The 19,715-nt window shown below is 45.3% G+C and overlaps 1 protein-coding gene across 1 annotated transcript in view; it reads left to right on the top strand.

Annotated features, from left to right (window-relative positions):
* The first annotated feature begins 354 nt into the window (after positions 1–354).
* LOC106995568 (uncharacterized) overlaps positions 355–19,715 on the top strand; it is a 35,634-nt gene continuing 16,273 nt past the window's right edge. The window contains exon 1 of the mRNA XM_028845734.2: positions 355–533. The gene's annotated coding sequence lies outside the window, so the exon portion shown is untranslated. The remainder of the gene's footprint in view (positions 534–19,715) is intronic.

The following is a 19,715-nucleotide window of genomic DNA, read 5'->3' as shown; positions in this document are numbered from 1 at the left end:
TCCAGAAGTATGTCACAGTGACCCTTTTGGGCTTGCCCACACAGGAGATGGGAGTCACATCGCCTTGGTAATAAACCCAGAGTCATGTCACAATTTTTCCTGAAGGCAGGGCCAAGGCAGGAGAGTCACATCACCTACGTTCTTGGCCCAGCAATATGTCACAATCCCTTCTAAAAGCACAAGCAGCAAAGAAGAGTCACATAACTTAAGTACTGGGCCCAGCAATATGCCACAATTCTCAATGGAGGCCAAGATGAGGCAAGACAGTAGAGTCACATCACATAGGTGGTAAGTCCAAAGATATGTCACAATGCACCCTGTGGTAAGGCCCAGGCTGGAGAGTTACATCACCTAGGTACTTGATCCAAGTATATGTCACAGTCCCAACTATTGGCTGGGCCCAAGCAAATTAGTAAAATAAATTAGGTGCTGTGTGAAAGTATATGCCACAATCACACCTGCGGGAAAGCCCAGGAATAAAATTCAGAATTCTACATATTTCCCAGCTTCAGGTCTGAGAGTCATCACCTTTGGTGAGTTGCATCCAAATACACAAGACACAGTCTTAACACTGGACAGGATCCGTGCACAAGAGCTCCATCTCCAGCTGCAAACGGTGTCCCCATAAGTAGGCATAGCCTCACTAGGGTGCAGAAACTTGGTCTCAGAGTCACTATTTTACCTGTTGACCAGATGCATGTATGTGAGTCAAACTTTCAACTTTTCATAGCCTCTGGGTGTGAGATTCAGAACCTCAACAGTGAGCTGTGTCTATATGGGAGAGTGACTATGCTTATTACTGGCTGGGTATCCCCATGAGATTCGCAATTTCTTCTCTGTTTTTGGTTCTGTTATGACACTCTTTGTACCATCTGAGATCTTCACACAACATGCTTGAGAGTGGAATTCTGCTCTGAGAACTTTATGTTTCTATGGATCCAAGATCTTACCCATTACCCTAAGCCCAGGCAGAAGTCAACATAATTCTCTTGTCTGGGTCCAGATATAAGAGTCATCACCATGTTTGTGAGCTGGGTCCAGAAATGAGTCACAATCTTACTTGTGGTCAGATCCACATATGACAGTCACAATTTGGACTGTGAACTGTGTCCACAAGGCAAAGTCAGGACCTCACTAATGGGATCTGTCCCTGTGTGTGGGTGACAATTCTTACTGTCAGCTGGCTGTGCATGTGAGAATAAGTCTGAACTTTGTATTGGGCTGTGTGGACACTCTCTGTACCACCATAGGGCATTATACTGTACACATGAGTGTTGTGATTTTTTGTGACCTTTGTAAAACCCAGAACCATACCCATTTTCCCAAGTGTAACAATGAGACTCAATGTCTCTTCTATTAGCTTGGTCCAAGTATAAAAGACAACACTGTGCCTTTGAGTTAGTCAAGAAATGACTTCCTCTTCGACCTGTGGCCAAATCCACACACGACAGTCATGATTCCAAGTGTGGTCTGCAACCATATGTGAGATTTATAACCTCACCAGTGGGCTGTGTCTAGGTTTAAGAGTGATAATCCCATTGTTGGCTGGATGTGCCTATGAGAGTCTCAATCTCACCTGCGTGTTGGACTGCATTATGACACAGCTCATAAAACTCATGGACTCTATAAAATATTTGTGTCATAATTTCCCATGACATTTTATAAGAAAAGCCAGACCCTTACCTGTGTCCCTAAGTCTAGCCAGGAGAGTAAAAAATCTGTTGTATTGGCTGGGTCTACGCATGAGAGTCATCATCATGTCCGCTAACTGGGCCTGGGTATATGTAACAATTTCACTTCAGAGTGTGGATCAGGTGAAACAGTCATATCATCTGAATTTGGGGCCAGGGATATGTCAACATTCTCCTTGTGTGCAGTGCCATGGCAAGAAAGCCATATCACCTGAACGCTGGGCTTAGTGATATGTTACAATGCATGCTGTGAACATAAGAGGATACTCAGATCACTTAAATGTTGGGTCCAGAAATGTCACAATGCCAACCCTAGGCATGGCCCAGGCAGGAGGGTAACATCATTTGGGTGCAGGATCCAGCGATATATTACAATTCTTACTGGAAGCAGGACCCAGGCAGAAGGGAAGAGTCACATCACCTAGGGGTGGGTCTAAAAATATATTATGATTTCCCCTGTGGGCCACGTTCAGGCAGAAAAAGATGGTAACACAACCCAGGTGATAGGCCCAGAGATATGTCCAAATTTCCCCTAAGAAAAGGGCCAAGACAGACGAGTAATATCACCAAAGTGTGTGGCCCAAATATGTGTCACTGTCTTGTGTATTTTATCCAGGCAAAATTATCAAATCTCATGAGCTGGGCAAAGGTATATGTCACAATCACACCTGCAGGAATGTCCAGAGATTAGATTCGCAATCTCACATTGGTCCCAACACCAAGTATGGGAGTAAACACTTGTGAGTTGGGTACAAGTTTGCAAGTCAGAATCTCAGTGGTTAACTGGACTCCTGCATGAGAGCCCCAAGACCCTTGCAGACTTTTTCCTGGTAGAATAGGAACAGCCTCACACGTGTGCTGAATATTTGAGAGTCATCATCTTTTTTTGTGGAACAGATGCACATGTAAGAGTCACAGTTCCAACTTTTGACTCTCTCTGAGTGTAAAATGCAGAACCTCAGCAGTGACTGGGCTGTGTCCATGTGGCAAAGTGACAACCCTTACTGTTGGCTGTGCCTATGAGAGTCCCAATCCCACCTGCGTGCTGAGCCCTGTTATGACACTCTCTGTGCCACTCAAGAACTTTATAAAATATGCACGAGTGTTGTAATCTCTGACCTTTCTACAAGTACAAGACCCAGTAAATAGCCTATTTCCATAAGCCTATTTAGAAGAGTCAAAACCTTTTCTATTGTCTTGGTCCAGGTAAGACAGTCATCATTATGCCTGTGAGTTGGGCTGAGGTATATGTCACAATCTCACATACGGCCAGGGACCACGCAGAAGTTCACAACACCTGGGTGCTAGGCTAGGAATATGCCAATATTTCCCCTGTGAACAGGGCCCAGGAGGAGAGTTACATCAACTGGGATCTTGGTTCCGTGATATGTAACGATTTCTTTTGTAGGCGTAGCCTGGGTAGGAAAGGAGAGTCACATCACATAGGTTCTGGGCACAGCAATATGTCTCAATGTCCCCTTTAATTGTGGCTTAGGCCAGGGAGCAGAGTCATGTCACCTAGTTTATGGGCTCAGTAATATGTCACAATCTTCAGTGGGGCTCGGCCCCGCCGGGAGTGTAGAGTCACATCTCCCAGAGATCTGTCACCATGCCTTCTATAAGTTGAGCCTAGAAAGAAGGAAAGAGTCACATCACCAGGTGATTGGCCCAGAGATAGGAAACAATTTCTCCTCAAGGCAGGGTCCAGGCAGGAGCATCACATCACCTATGTAGCCCAAGTATATGTCACAATTTCAACTATAGGCTGGGCCCAGGCAAAAAAGTAAAAGCAATCAGATGCTAGGCAAAGGTATATGTCACAATCGCACTTGCACAAAGATCCAGAAATAAAATTTCTAATCCTGCACATGTCCCAGCTGGAGGTTTGTGAGTCAACACCTCCTGTGAGTTGAGTCTACGCATGCAATTCGCAATCTCAACAGTAGACAGGTCCATACATAAGAGCCTCAACTCCACCTGCACACAGTGTCTTAGTAGGGCAGACACCCGAGCAGGAGTGCTGAAGTTTTGTCCAAGAGCTGAGGCAAGAGAATCACGATCCCGGGAGGTGGAGGTTGCAGTGAGCAGAGATGGTGCCACTGCACTTCATCCTGGGTGACAGAGTGAATCTCCCAGGTGTGAGACTGAGAACCTCAAGAGTGGGCTGTATGCATGCGTTGAGGGTGAAATCTTAATTGGTGGCTGGGTGTGCCTATGGGAGTGCAAATTTCACTTGTGCACTGGCCTGTGACAACATCTTTGTACCACCCAAGGTCTTCATAAAATATGCATGAGCGTCCTAATAGTCTGTGACCTCTCTGTATGGAGAATACCCAGAAGCATACCTGTTGTAATAAGCCTAACTATGAATAAAAATCTCCCTTATTGGCTGGGTCCTTGTACAACAGTTATCGTCATGCCTGTGAGCTGGACCTACATATATGTTGCAATCCCATCAGTGGGCAGGAACCAGGTAGGTGGGTCATGTTACCTTGGTTCTTGGCCAGGGATTTGTCACAATACCCACCGTAGGCAGAATGCAGGCAGGCGAGTGACATCATGTGGGTGCTTGGCCCGGTGATATGTCTTAATCTTTTCTGTAGACGACGCCCAGGCAGAAAGGGAAAGTCATATTATCTGGGTGCTGGGCCCAGTGATTGTCACAATCCCCTTTGTAATCAGGGCCCAAGCAGGAGAGAAGAGTCATATCACCTAGATAATGGGCCTGGTGACGTGTCACAATCTTCACTTGGGGCAGGGCAAAAAGGGGAGAGTCACATTACCCCTGTGATGCGCTCAGAAATCGTTTCACTGCTGCCTGTGGACAGGTCCTAGGGAACAGAAGTAAGTCACATTCCTAAGTGATTAATCCAAAGGTATGTCACAATACACCTTAAGGGCAGGGCCCAATAAACAGAGTCATAGGCCGGGCGTGCTTGTTCACCCCTGTAGTCCTGGCACTTTGGGATGATAAGGCAGGCAGATTGCCTGAGGTCAGGATTTCGAGACCAGCTGGCCAATATGGTAAAAACACCGTGTCTACTAAAAATACAAAAATTAGATGGGAGTGGTGGTGTGTGCCTGTAATCCCAGGTACTTGGGAGGCTGAGGCAAGAGAATCACTTGAATCTGGGAGGAGGTTGTGGTGAGCCAAGATTGCCCCACTGTCCCACTCCAGCTTGGGTGACAAAGTCAGACTCTGTGTCAAAACAAGCAAAAAAGAAAAGAAAGAAAGAAAGAAAGAGAGAGAGAGAGGAAGGAAGGAAGGAAGGAAGGAAGGAAGGAAGGAAGGAAGGAAGGAAGGAAGAAAAGAAAGAGTCATAGACCAGCTTGGGCAACACAGGGAGACCTCGTCGTTAAGAAAAATTTAAAAATTAGCTGGGCGTGGAGGCATGCTCTTGTAGTCCTGGCTATTGGGAGGCTGAGGTGGGAGGATCACTTGAGTCTGGGAGGTTGAGGCAGCAGTGAGCTAAGACGGCGCCACTGCACTCCAGCCTGGATGACAGAGTGAGACTCTGTCTCAAGAAAAACAAAACAAAAAACAAAAAAACCTTTTTCCTCTCAGTTAGGATTTGGTTTCCATCCTCCTAGTCACCCTTTCAGGTCATTTCTTCCCTGTAACATGCTTGGGGCATGCTCTTCCCCCAGCCTCGGTGTTCCTGTGTGGTCCTGGGTACTTCCATTCATTCCATCCGTAACAGGGGAAAGTGGAGCAAGGAAACCACCTTCACCTTCCTTCCCATCACAAGACAAAGACTTGGGAGTAGGGTGGTCTTGATTTAAGGATTTAATCTGGTAGATCCTTACAGGCAGTGACAGCAAAGCCTTAGCCAAATCATCAGAAGTGTGAAAGATCTACTCTGGCGGCGGGGAAAATGGAATCCCTGTACACAAGAAAATGGAGACACAGGGCTGACTTGTGAGAAACAGGGACAAGGTAAGGCACTGAGAGAAGGGACACTGGAAGAGAGAGAAGAAACAGAGTCAAGGATGAAGGAGCTCTGAGAAGTGAGATGCTCAGTGCTACTGGAAAGAGGATGGAGGGGTGGCTCAAACCCTCATTAGAATCCACTGCTGCTCCCACCAACACCACAGCAATGGGTGTTCCAAGAATAGAACAGGGCTGAGTTCCAGATCTGGTCTGTTGTTGGGACATAACAGGGACCCTTCATGGGGACAGCAAGAAGGTTCACTGACTGACCCAATTCAGAGGGCCTTCAAAATCACTATGACCATCAGAATGCCCTAGGAGATCAAAGAAATAATGGAGTGGGTGTGAGATCTTTAACAAATGTGTGCACTCAAACCGTGCAAAGGCAAATCTCCCAGGGAAATCAGAATTCAGAGCCCACCTCTAGAGAGCTTCCTCTGCCAGCAGCAGAGGAAGAAGTCAGAGATTCAAAGTAGGCAGGAGATGCAATGCACTTTTGCTGACTTTGAAGATGGAGGGAACAAATTGAGTAAAATGTGGGGAAACATCTACTTACAGAGAGTGGGTCCTAGCTAGCAGCGAGCAAGGGAACAAGGATCCCAGTCCTACAACCATGAGGAATTGGAAATTGGCAACAACCAGAATGGGTGCAGAAGTGGGTTCTTCCCAGCACGTCTAAATGAGAGCCCAGTCTGTCTGATACACTGACTTTAGCGTTGTGAAAACCAAAGCAGAGAGCCCAGCGGAGTCTTCTGGACTCTGAACCATAAGTTCTACAGAACCATGAGCTAGTAAATGGGTGTGTTCTAAGCCACTACATTTGTGGGGACTTGTTATGGAGCAATAGAAGACTAATATACCTCTCATGCCCTGCCCAGTGGTGACCTCAGCAGCACCTTCTAGGTCTAGGGGACTCATGTAATATACTCTTTTTTTTGAGACAGAGTCTCACTGTCACGCAGGCTGGAGTGGCATGGCACAATCTCAGCTCACTGAAACCTACCTCCAGGGCTCAAGCAATTCATGGGCCTCAGCCTCTCAAGTAGCTGGGACTACAGGCATGTGCCACCATGCCCGGCTAATTTTTGTATTTTTTCTAGAGACAGGGTTTCACCATGTTGACCAGGCTGGTCTTGAACTCCTGACCTCAGGTGATCCACCCACTTCAGCCTCCCAAAGTACTGGAATTACAGGTTTAAGCCACTGAACCCGGCCTTATCAACTTTTTAAATTATAATTTAATAAAACTAGAAATCAATAGCCAAATAAAAATTTAAAAACTCAGAAGTATGTAGACAGTAAACAACATATTCCTGAACAACCCATGGGTCAAAGAGAAAAACCAAAGGGAAATCAGAAAGCACGTTGACAAAAAAAGAAAATAGAAACAACATACAGTAACTCCTGGGATTAAAAAAAAAAAAAAAAAACCCACGAAACAGTTCTAAAACACAAATTTATAGTGCTATAGTTCTATATCAAGAAAAAGTAAAAGATGTCCAATAAAAAACATAACTTTAATCCACAAAATGTTTGAAAAAGAACAACTAAATAATCCCAATGTTAGCATTAAAAAAAAAAAAAAAAAAAAAAAAAAAAAGGCCGGGCTAGGTGGCTCATGCCTGTAATCCCAGCACTTTGAAAGGCCGATGTGGGTGGATCACCTAAGGTCAGGAGATCAAGATCAGGCTGGCCAAAATGGTGAAACCCCGTCTCTACTAAAACTACAAAAATTAGCCGGGCCTGGTGGCACGAGCCTGTAATTCCAGCTACTCAGGAGGCTGAGGCAGAAACGTCGCTGGAACCTAAGAGGCGGAGGTTGCCATAAGCTGAAATCACACCACTGCACTCCAGCCTGGGCGACAAGAGTGAAACTCCATTGAAAGAAAGAAAGAATGAAAGAAAGGAAGGAAGGAAGGAAGGAAGGAAGGAAGGAAGGAAGGAAGGAAGGAAGGAAGGAAGGAAGGAAATAGAAAAAGGAATAAAAATTAGAGCAGAGATAGATTTCATAAATACTTAAAAGACACAAAAAAGATAAGCAGAGAAAGAATTTACATATAAAAGGTATCTAAGTCAAAAAAAATTTTTTTTTAAAAAGAAGAGCTGGGCACGGTGCCTCACTCCTGTAATCCCAACACTGTGGGAGGCCAAGGCGGGCAGATCATGAGGTCAGGAGTTTGAGACCAGCTTGACCAACATGGTGAAACCCTGTCTCTACTAAAAATACAAAAATCAGCCAGATGTGGTGGCTCACGCCTGTAATCCCAGTTACTACGGAGGCTGAGGCAGAATTGCTTGAACTCAGTAGGCGGAAGTTGCAGTGAGCTGAGATTGAGCCATTGCACTCCAGCCTGGGCAACAGGACGAGACTCAGTCCAAAAAAAAAAAGTAAATTCTTTTTTTAATTTTTAAGTTGAATGATTGTCTTATTTTTATTTTGTATTTATGCTGACAATAAGCAGGTCCAAAAAATTTATCCTGAACTCATCGTCATTTGATTTCCAGTAGGGTTTGTATTTACACACACCAGAGGTGTTGTTTTGAGTTTGTGAAAGAGCGTTTCTGGGGGGAAAAAAAAGGTAGAATAAGAGAACCTGATATAAAAAGTCTATGGGGGCTGGGCACAGGGCCTCACTCCTGTAATCCAGCACTTTGTGGAGGCTGAGGTGGGTGGATCACCTGAGGTCGGGAGTTTGAGACCATCCTGGCCAAAATGGTGAAACCCTGCCTCTACTAAAAATACAAAAATTCGTTAGGTGTGGTCGCATGCACTCGTAATTCCAGCTGCTCGGGAGGCTGAAGCAGAAGCATCCCTCAAACCCAGGAGGCAGAGGTTACTGTGAGCCAAGATCCTGCCACTGCACTCCAGCCTGGGTGACAAGAGTGAAACTCAGTCTAAGGTAAGAAAGAAAGAGAGAAAGAGAGAAAGGAAGGAGGAAGGAAGGGGAGAAAGAAAAAAAAAGATAGAGAAAGAGAAACAAGAGAAAGAAAGAAGAGAGAGAAAGAAAGAAAAAGAGAGAAAAGAAAGAAAGAAAGAAAGAAGAAAGAAAGAAAGAAAGAAAGAAAGAAAGAAAGAAAGAAAGAAAGAAAGAAAGAAAGAAAGAAAGAAAGAAAGAAAGAGAAAAGGAAGGAAGGAAGGAAGGAAGGAAGGAAGAAAGAAAGAAAGAAAGAAAGAAAGAAAGAAAGAAAGAAAGAAAGAAAGAAAGAAAGAAAGAAAGAAAAGAAAGAAAGACCTATGGGTAGGGAAGAGTACACGGTTGGTGAAATGACTGGTTAGGGCTACGGAGACTGGTCCAGGCAAGATAGCTTGGACTTATAAATGTGTGCGTGCAGGCAGATGGGAGGGATGGATGACCCAGAATCCTAGGCTAGTGTAGAAAACAGGTCACTGGTGCAGATTCAAGATCTGGTCATAAAAAGAAGCCATGAGTGCTCTGGGAACTTACGTAGCCTATAGGCAGAAAACTCTAGAAGCAGAAGTTCTCTCAGCACAATTTCTGAGGGTGGAGTCTTGTCATGGGAGGAGTGTGGCTACATCACTGCCCAATGTGCGTGGGCGTGAGTGTGCAGAAATCACTTCCTAGCAGCGAGGTGGGGAGAGGAGTCTGCCCTCTGCACCGCTTTCCTTTGAGTTCTCAGTTCCCTCTGAGATGTCCCGGATGAGACATGGAATCACAGGACAATTCACAGCACAGCAGCTTGTGTGCTGAAGAGTAGAGTCTCCCTTCCCCAAAAGACTCACAGTCTCCTTCCAGCCAAGGCTTCAGTGATGTCTTTCTTTTTAGACCAAATATATGGCATTTGCTGACACCAGCCAACTCCTCAACACCAACTGGGTGTTCAACAACTCAATTCTGACAGAATCCAGAGTCACCACAGACCTGACCACTTGAGGACTCCTCAATACACTCTCCAATGCACACGCCAGTGACAGGCACCATAGGCCCATCTATGCCTATAAGCAGCTATCTATAAATTATGGGCTGTTTTAAACTTCTCCCTGAAGTTTAATAATTTGATAAAACTAATCATAAATTTGATAAAACTCTCAAATTTCATAATTGATAGAACTTTACCAGGTTATTATAAATAATATAATTCAGAAAATGCCAACTGGAAAAAAAATGTATAGGGCACAGAAAAACGGGAGAGAAAGACAGTGTGGGTAGTGAGTTCTGGTAAATAGCTACAATTAAGAAAACTCTCTAATACTTTGTGTTCTGTAAGAACAACTTACTGCAAAGAAAGATCCTTCGCATTATGACTGAGATGATATGCCTTCTTTTAGATATCACAGATTCACAGACTCCACATTACCATTGTTCTTCACACACAATTAATTTTGTCTTCAGGGTTCACAAGAAAATACCTGTTAAGCAAACTTTGCTTAAGTTTCTGTCTTCCCCCCAGAGCCCGGACTCTGCTCCACCTCCAGTCTGAGCAAACATACAACCCCTCTTCACGTCCCTTCCGAGAACAGGCTGACTTCAGGGTGCAACATTCTCTATTGCATTGATTTTGCCACCCTCCATTCTGCCCTCCTCTCCCACCTTCTTTCTAATCTTGCTTGTTCCTCCATATGAATGACAGCCCTTTTCAGCCTAACTTTTGAGACATATGCAGATATTATGTTTGGTGCTTCCCCCATTGCAACACTATTAATTTTATTTGAAACAGAGTCTCACTCTGTCACCCAGGCTGGAGTGCAGTGGTGTGATCTCGACTCACTGCAACCTGTGCCTCCAGGGTTCAAGCGATTCTCCTGCCTTCACCTCCCGAGTAGCTGGGATTACAGGTGCCCACCACCACACCTAGCTAATTTTTGTATTCTTAGTAGAGAGAGGGTTTCACCATGTTGACCAGACTGTTCCTGAACACCTGACCTCAAGTGATCCACCTGCCTTGGCCTCCCAAAGTGCTGGGATTACAGGCATGAGCCACTGTGCCTGGCCACAACATTACTTTAGAATAAAGTTACTTCATACTTACATATAAATTTATTTTATTTGACGGTATCTAAAAACAGCCCCAAAACAATAACAATTACATCCTGACAGAGGACATCACAACCCTCCTCCCATCTCGACTCTCACTGCCCCTGCCCGTGCATCCCCACAGCTGAGATGGTGACATATACTTTGACCCAGCTTACAGGCATTACACATAGGCCCAGCCAATGAGAGAGATTTTGACTCTCACAGATAGGCCTAGGGCCATGAATAAGGTCCTGGGTCTTCTACTTGTGTGAAGATCACAGAGGATTATGACACCCATGCATACTGAATAAACCCTGTGGGGGGTACAGAGAGTCTCATAACAGGGCCCAGAACACAGGTGAGATTGAGAATCCTGTATGAGCACACAGCCACAAGTAGAAATTGTCACATGTCCAAGTGTACGTAGCTCATGATTGAGGTTCTGAATCTCATACCCAGGGGCAGTCAAGAGTTGGAATTTTGACTCTCATATACAGATCCAGTCCACAGGTGAAGTGAGGACCCTCCAACCAGGATTCAGCACACCACTGAGGTTGTGACACCCCTACTGGGAGACAGCTTGGAGAAGGGATTGGGGCTCTCATGAGAGGATGCAATCCACTGTTGAGATTGTGACTCATGTACTTGGACCTAAGTCTCAGGAGTTGTTGACTCTGACACCTGGAGTGGGGAAATGTGGGTAATTGGGAGTCCCATTCCTGGGCCTTCCTGCAGGTGTCATTGTGATATGCACTTCTACCTTGAACCTTAGTAATTTGATAGTCCTTCTGTGCTCAAGACACAGATATCTTGTGACTCATACCTGGGCCAAGCCCCTAGGTGATGTGACTATTTTGTCTGGCCACTTCCTTCAAAGGAATTGTAATATATCTCTTTACTGAGCACCTAAGTGATGTAAATCTTCTCTCCTGCCTGGACCCTGCCCACAGGTAAGGGTATGACACATCGCCAAGCCTAGCACTTACTGACGTGACTGTCCTATCTTGTTTGGGCCCTGCCCTGAAGAAGCATTGTGACATTACTGGCCTAAGTGAAAAGGTAATTTGAGTCTTCTGCCTGGGACATGTGCACCGGGGGGTTGTGAAATATCTCTTGGCTTATCAGCGTGATGATGTGTTCTCCTCTCTTGCCTGGAACCTTTTTACAGTTGGGATCACAACATATTGCTGGGCCCAGCACCGGGTGATGTTATTCTTCTCCCAGGGCCCAGCTCACAAGTGGCATTGTGGCATCTCTCTAGGCCCATCGCCTAGGTGATGTGACTCTGCTCCTCTAACTGGACACTTTCCACAAAAGGAATCGTGACATATAGCTGGACCCAGCTCCCTGGTCATGGAACTGTACTGTGTTGGCCCTGTGCAAAGGGGGCATTGTGATATATTGCTTGGCCAAGCAGCTAGGTGATACGACTCTCCTGAATGGGCCCGGCTCTCAGAGAAGATTTTCACCCATCACTGGGCCAGTCATATAGGTGACGTGTCTCTCCTCTGTTGCCTGGACTCTTCCCAAAGTAAGAATTGTGACATATCACTTACCCAGCACCCAGGTGATATGACTCTCATGTCTGGTTCCTGCCCACAGGTGAAATTGTGACATATACATGGTCATAGCTCAAAGGTGAGATGATGACTGTCATACTTGGATCCAGCTAAGAGAACAGGTTTTGACTCTGGTATCTAGGCTTAGGGCAACAGGCAAGGTCCTGGGTCTCCTACTTAAATAAAGGAAATAGTGTATTACAATACTGAGGCATATTGTATGAAGCCAGCATGTGATACAGTGTTACAACAGGACCCAGAACAAAGGTGAGATTGTGACTGTCATATGCCCATCCAGCTGATAGAATTGTTACCCTCACACATAGACAGTGCTCACTGGTGAGGTTCTAAATCTCACAAGCAAACGCAATCCAGGCTTGGAATTGTGACTGTCATATGTAGATGCAGCCACAGGTGAGATAGTGACTCATTTTTTAACCCAGCTCACACGCACAGCAATGAAACGCATACCTGGACCCAGTCAATAGCAGAAATTCACAATCCGGGACATTTTCCAGTTAAAGGTATAAGAGTCAACACCTTTTGTAGGTTGAGTTCAATTATGCAAGTCAATCACAACAGTGGACTAAATCAGTGCATGAGAGCCCAAATCTCACCAACAGACAGTGTTTTGATAGCGGAAGCACATCCCCCAGGTGTTCTGAATCCTGGATTTGGTGTTACCATCTCATCTGTCAATTGGATTGATGCATGAGATTCACAGTTCCAACTCCATTGGCTCTTGGTGTGTGATTCAGAACCTCAACAGTGGGTTCTGTTAACATGGAAGGGTGATAATCCTTACTTTTGTCTGAGTTTGCATACAACAGCCACAATTTTCCCTGTGTGCTGGGCTCTGTTATGGCACTCTTTACAGAACTTGAGGGCTTCATACAATGTGCATGCAAGTCATAATACTCTGTGACCATCCTACAACCTGAAGACCCAGGACCTTAGTTTTTGCCCTAAGGCTAACTGCAAGAGTCAAAATATCTTCAGGTATGAGTCATCAGTCCACTTGTAAGCTGTGCCCATGTGTGTTTCCCAATTCCAACTGTGGAGAGAGACCAGGCCCAAGGGTTGCATCACTTGGGTGCTGGCCAGAGATATGTCACAGTTGCCACTTGGAGCAGGGTCAAAATCTCACCTTAGTGCAGGGGCAAATCAGGAGTGTCATATCACCCAGGTGCTGGACCCAGCGGTATGTCACAATGCCCCCTGTGGGCACGGCCAAGTCAGGACTCTTACATCACCTGGAAGCTGGGCCCAGTGATGCGTCACAATGTCTCTTGGGGGCAGGGTTCCAGTAGGAAGGAAGAGTCACATTACCTAGGTGATGGGTCTAGAGATATGTCACAATGCCTTCTGTAATAAGAACCCAGGAAAAAGAGTTATATCATTTGGGTTAAAGGTCCAGTGATAGGTCACAATCCCAACTAAGGGCAAGACCCAGGCAGAAAAAGAGAGTCACTTCACTTTGATGATTGGCCCTAAGATATATTGTAATTTCTCCTGAGGACAGGGCTCGTGCAGAAGAGGAACATAAATTTTGTGCATGGCCCAGGTATATGTTATAATAGAGTAAAATTAATCAGATGCTGGGAAAAGGTATATGTCAGAATCACACCAGCAGAAAAGTTTAAGGATAAGATTTAAAACCCCACAAATGTGCTGGCTTCATTTATGACAGTCAACATATCTTGGGATATGTGTTTAAGTAATTGAGTCACAATCTCAACAGTGCACTGGCTCTGTGCATGAGAGCCCGAACCCCACTTATAGACAGTGTCCCAGTAGGGGAGTCACAGCCTCACAGGGGCGCTGAATCTTTGTGTGAGAGTCACCGCCCTACCTGTGGACTGCGTTCACGTATGAGAGTCACAATTCCAACTTTTGACTGCCTCTGAGTGTGAGATTCAGGATGTTTTACGAAGGCTGTGTTCATGTGACAGGGTGCCAATTCTTACTATTAGCCAGGTGTGCAAATGAGAGTCAGAGTCTCACCTGTTTGCCGGTCCCTGTTATGACACTGTCTGTACCACCTGCGGGTTTTCTATGGCACATGTGAGACTCACAATCTGCTTTGAGACCTTTGTGCTTGCCCAGGCATTTGTTACAATCCCAAATGTAGGATCACGCCCATTGCCCTCAGCCCAGGCTTGAGAGTCAACATCTCTCTAGTTTTTAGGTCCAGGTAAGGGAGCCATCTTTGTTCCTATAATCTGGTTACAGAAATTGGTCAACATCCCTCCTGCGGCTCAGTCCACATGTGACAGGCATGATCCAGCTGTGGACTGTGTGTGTCAGTGAGATTCAGGAAAAATTTTGCTCTCTCCATGCGTAAAGGTGACAATTTTAACAGTCAGCTGAGTGTGCATACAATACTCACAACCTCAGTGTTGTGCTGGGTCCTATTATAACACTCTCTGTCTCATCTGAGGGCTTTACACAACATGCTTGTGTGTTGTAATCACCTGTGATTTTTTTTTTAAGTAGAAAAGCCAGAATTTTATTTTTTGGCCTAAACCCAGCTATGAGAGTCAACACCTCTCCGATTAGCAGGGTCTGAGTACAAGAGTCATCACTGGGCCTGTAAGCTGGGTCCAGCTATGACTCACCACCTGACCTTTGGCCACATCCACATTGCATGGTCAATATTCTAACTGTGTGTTGTGTCCTCATATGAGAGTCAGGACCTCAACAGTAAGTTTTGTCAGTGTGTGAGGGAGACAATTTTAATTGTCAGCTGGGTGTGCCTATAAGAGTCACAATTTGGCCGGGCGCGGTGGCTCAAGCCTGTAATCCCAGCACTTTGGGAGGCCGAGACGGGTGGATCACAAGGTCAGGAGATCGAGACCATCCTGGCTAACATGGTGAAACCCCGTCTCTACTAAAAATACAAAAAACTAGCCGGGTGAGGTGGTGGGCGCCTGTAGTCCCAGCTACTCGGGAGGCTGAGGCAGGAGAATGGCTTAACCCGGGAGGCGGAGCTTGCAGTGAGCTGAGATCCGGCCACTGCACTCCAGCCTGGGCGACAGAGTGAGACTCCGTCTCAAAAAAAAAAAAAAAAAAAAAAAGAGTCACAATTTTACCTCTGGGCTGGACCCTGAGATGACACTCTTTAGATCACCCAAAGACTTTATAGAATATGCATGAGGGTGATATATTGTGTGATCTTTCTACATATAGAAGGCCCAGATCATTACCTGTTTTTCTAAGCCTAGCTAGAAGAGTTAAAATCTCTTCTACTGGGTGGGTTCACATATGTGAGTCTTCATTATACCTGTGAGCTGGGCCTAATGTGTGACCATCCCACCTGTGGGCAAAGACTAGGAGGTCAACTAGGTGCTGGGCCAGCGATATGTCAATATTTTTACTATGGGCAGGGTCCTGGCAATAAAAGTCACATCTCCTGGGTGCTAGGAAAAGAAATATGTCACAATTCACCTTGTAAATATGTCCCAGGTAGAAGACAGTCACACCATCTAGGTGATGGGCCCAGTGATATGTAACCATTTCTCCTGTAAACAGATTCAAGGCAAAAAAAGAGTCACTTAACAAAGGTGATGGGCCTAAAGATATTTCACGGTAACCCCTGTGGACTGGCCCGGGCAGAAAGGGAGAGTCACATCGCCTAAGTGATTGGCTCAGAAATATGTCACAACACCCCGGAAGGGCAAAGCCCAGCAGGAAAGTCACATTATCTAGTCGCTCACCCTAAGTATATTTCACAATCTAAACTGTAGTTGGGGCCTAGGCAAAAGAGAAAAATCAGTCAGATACTGAGTGAAGGTATATATCACAATCACGTGTGTGAAAAGTTCCAGAGATAAAATTTACAATCTCTCACATGCCCAACTTCAGGATCAGAGTGAATACCTCCTGTGAGTTGTACCCAAAATGCATATTGTGGCACCTCCTCTGTTTTTACCAAGGACTTCCAGGCTGTTAGAGCTTGACTATCTGCAGTTAATTAAGTTGACTTTGGGGCCAGACACGGTGGCTCAAGCCTGTAATCCCAGCACTTTGGAAGTCCAAGGCGGGCAGATCCTGAGGTCAGGAGTTTGAGGACAGCCTGACCAATACGGTGAAACCTGGTCTCTACTAAAAATGCAAAAATTAGCCAGGTGTGGTGGTGGGCACCTGCAATCTCAGCTACTTGGGAGGCTGAGGCAGGAAAATTGCTTGATCCTGGTAGGCAGAGGTTGCAGTGAGCCAAGATTGCGCCACTGCACTCCAGCCTGAGTGACAGAGCAAGACTCCATCTCAAAAAAAAAAAAAATAATAATAATAATAATTAAGCTCTTTTGTAAAAAATTTATTTAATTCTCTAATTACTTGATCTTAGCCATGCCAAACTGCCAATATTTCTGACTTTTGAACTTTACTGACATAACCTCCCAGGTCAAATCAAAAGGTTGTATTTTTGTTTGTTTGTTTGTTTATTTTGTGGTGGATTCTCTCTATGTCTCCCAGGCTGGAGTGCTGTGGCCAAACAAGGCTCACTGCAACCTCAGCCTCCTGAAACCAGTAAGCTTTAACTACGGTTGTGAACCTAACCACAGGTGTACAAGGTATTTTCAAAAGATGGCAAGCAGTTTTTACAAAATCTAGAATCTTCAAAGGTAGCTCAGAGAAAGGAAAATTCAGGATGGTTCGTGAAGGGAAAGAGAATCAGTAAATATTCACGCAGATATCAAATCACAAAGGACTCATTTCCTAAGCCAGAAATTGAACCCTGAACTCAGGCTGCCCCTGTGACACAGCAAAGCCCAGCTACTGAGCTACAGCACTGAGCAGGCTCCATTGGCGTCTCCCAGAAGAAGCCTCCAGCAGTCAAAAGGTTGTTTACTGCTCAAGATCACTTTTATGGATAACTATAACATAAATTTCAAATTTTCTATATGCTGGATGGTAGAAACAAAGAGAAAATACTGCCACACGGCTACAAGGTCAAGCTCCCAATAAAATAAAACAAGAGGGAAACTTCATCCATTTTGTTGTTGTTTGTTACAGGGACTTCTTTTTTGTTTCTTTGTTTTTTAGCTTTTTGAGATGGAGTCTCACTCTGTCTCCCAGGCGGGAGTGCAGTGGCACGATCTCAGCTTACTGCAACCTCTGCTTCCCAAGTTCAAGCAATTCTTCCTGCCTCAGCCTCCTGAGTAGCTGGGACTACAGGCACCCGCCACCACCCTGGCTAATTTTTGTATTTTTAGTAGAGACAAGGTTTTGCCATGTTGGCAGGCTGGTCTTGAACCCCTGACTTCAGGTGATCCACCTGCCTCGGCCTCTCAAGGTGCTAGTATTACAAGTGAGTCACCATGCCCGGCCTGTTTCAGGGACTTCTGACCAGAAGTTCCAACATGTGATCTTTGAGGAAGATGGTGGCCCAGAGTAACAGAAAGGATAGGAGAGAGAGGAGGGGGAGAGAGAAAGACAGCATTGCTTATGGTAGGACAGGAAAGTTGAGGAGCTCAGGAAAGCTAGAGAAAGACCCACGCATTGAATCAAAAGTTTAGGTGATCGCTTGTTGGTTGTGAAAGAATGTTTTTCACAGTCCCATCTGCTCTCAAGTTTCCCACTTTAGGGAGGAAAAAGCTCCACATGTTCCATGATCCTGTACTCGCCAATTCTGTCAGCCACAGCCATCAGGAAAAAATGCAAGGCAGATTAATCCAAAGACAAGGCCGGGCACGGTGGCTCATGCGTGTAATCGCAGCACTTTGGGAGGCCGACGTGGGTGGATTGGCTGAGGTCAGGAGTTCAAGACCGTCCTGAACAACATGGTGAAACCTTGTCTTTACTAAAAGTACAAAAATTATCTGGGTGTGGTGATGGGTGCCTGTAATCCCAGCTACTCAGGAGGCTGAGGCAGGAGAATCACTTGAATCTGGGAGGTGGAGGTTGCAGTGAGCCAAGATCTCGCCATTGCACTCCAGCCTATGCAACAAGAACGAGACTCCGTCTCAAAACAAGCAAACAAACACAAAGACAACAGTGGTTAACATTCCATAATGCCAAATCTAATCTTAGCTGAGAGGGACTTCACTGAGAGGGGCCTCTAACCCCCTAAATCTTAGGAAAGACTGTAAGCTTTTGAAGGTGCGTCTCAAACACAAGTTTCGTCAAGTGTTCTTGCCTTTTATTAAACGGGATCTTTTATCTTAATTGTCTTAGGAGACACTCTAACTCCCCTAAATTGGGCTACTAACCCAATCCCATTCCATACCCGGGTACGCCACCACTTACAAAAAGGTAGCCAAATGATGATTCTGTCTATTTCCTTTAGGTTGGGGGTTTCCTTAGTATCATCCCTTTGTGATTCACTGAAAAGAAGATTCCAGAAATGGTCCCAATCCAGAACCAAAGAGTGGGTTATTGGATCTCGTACAAGAAAGAATGCAGAGCTGGGGGTGGTGGCTCATGCCTATAACCCCAGCACTTGGGAGGCTAAGGCGGGTGGATCACTTGAGGTCAGGAGCTTGAGACCAGTCTGGCCAACATGGTGAAACCCCAACTCTACTAAAAATACAAAAATTAGCTGGGCATGGTGGTGCGCGTCTGAAATCCCAGCTCCTCCAGAGGCTGAGGCAGGAGAATCTCTTGAACCCAGGAGGCAGAGGTTGCAGTGAGACGAGATGGCGCCACTGCACTCCCGCCTGGGCGACTGAGCAGGACTCTGTCAAAAGATAGAAAAGAAAAAGAGAGAAAGAGAAAAAGGAAGGAAGGAAGGAGGGAAGGAAGGAAGGAAGGAAGGAGGGAAGGAAGGAAGGAAGGAAGGAAGGAAGGAAGGAAGGAAGGAAGGAAGGAAGGAAATTTTGGGCGAGTCTACAGTGCAAAGCAAAAGCAAACTTATTAGGAAAGTAAAGGTATAAAAGAATAGCTACTCCTAGACATAGCAGCAGTGTGGGCTGCTCAATTAAAAATACTTAGTTATTTCTTGATTATATGCTAAACAACGGGTGGATTATTCATGAGTTTTGAAGAAAGGGATGTGCAATTCCGAGAACTAAGTATTTCTCTTCTTGTTAGACCATATACGGTAACTTTCTGATGTCGCCACGGCATTCATTAACTGTCATAGCACTGATGGGAATGTCTTTCGCATGCTAATGCGTTATAATTAACATGTAATGATCCGTGAGGACAATCAGAGGTCACTTTCATTCCCATCTTGGTTTTGGTGGATTTTTGTGGCTTCTCTACTGCAAACTGTTTTATCAGCAAGGTCTTTGTGAACTGCATCTTGTGCCAATCTCCTATTTATCCTGTGACTTAGAATGCCTGACCTCATGGAAAAGGGAGTCCTGTAGGTCTCAGTCCCACTTTACCCAGCACCTATTCCAGATGCAGTTGCAACGCCTCTGACATGGCCACAGAGTGCTGGAGTGGGGCTGGTCTGAACTGTAATGTGCTGGAAAGGTAAAATACAAGGTTACATTGGAAGATTTAGCTTTAAAAATGTATATGCTTTATTAACCATTACATACTAATCACATATTAAAATAATATTTTGGATATATTGGGCTGATTAAATTGTTAAAATCAATTCCACCTG

The sequence above is a fragment of the Macaca mulatta genome, chromosome 3, assembly GCF_049350105.2.
Source record: "Macaca mulatta isolate MMU2019108-1 chromosome 3, T2T-MMU8v2.0, whole genome shotgun sequence".
NCBI lineage: Eukaryota > Metazoa > Chordata > Mammalia > Primates > Cercopithecidae > Macaca > Macaca mulatta.
The sequence above is the reverse complement of the archived record's forward strand: the minus strand, read 5'-3'. Positions and strand labels throughout refer to the sequence as shown.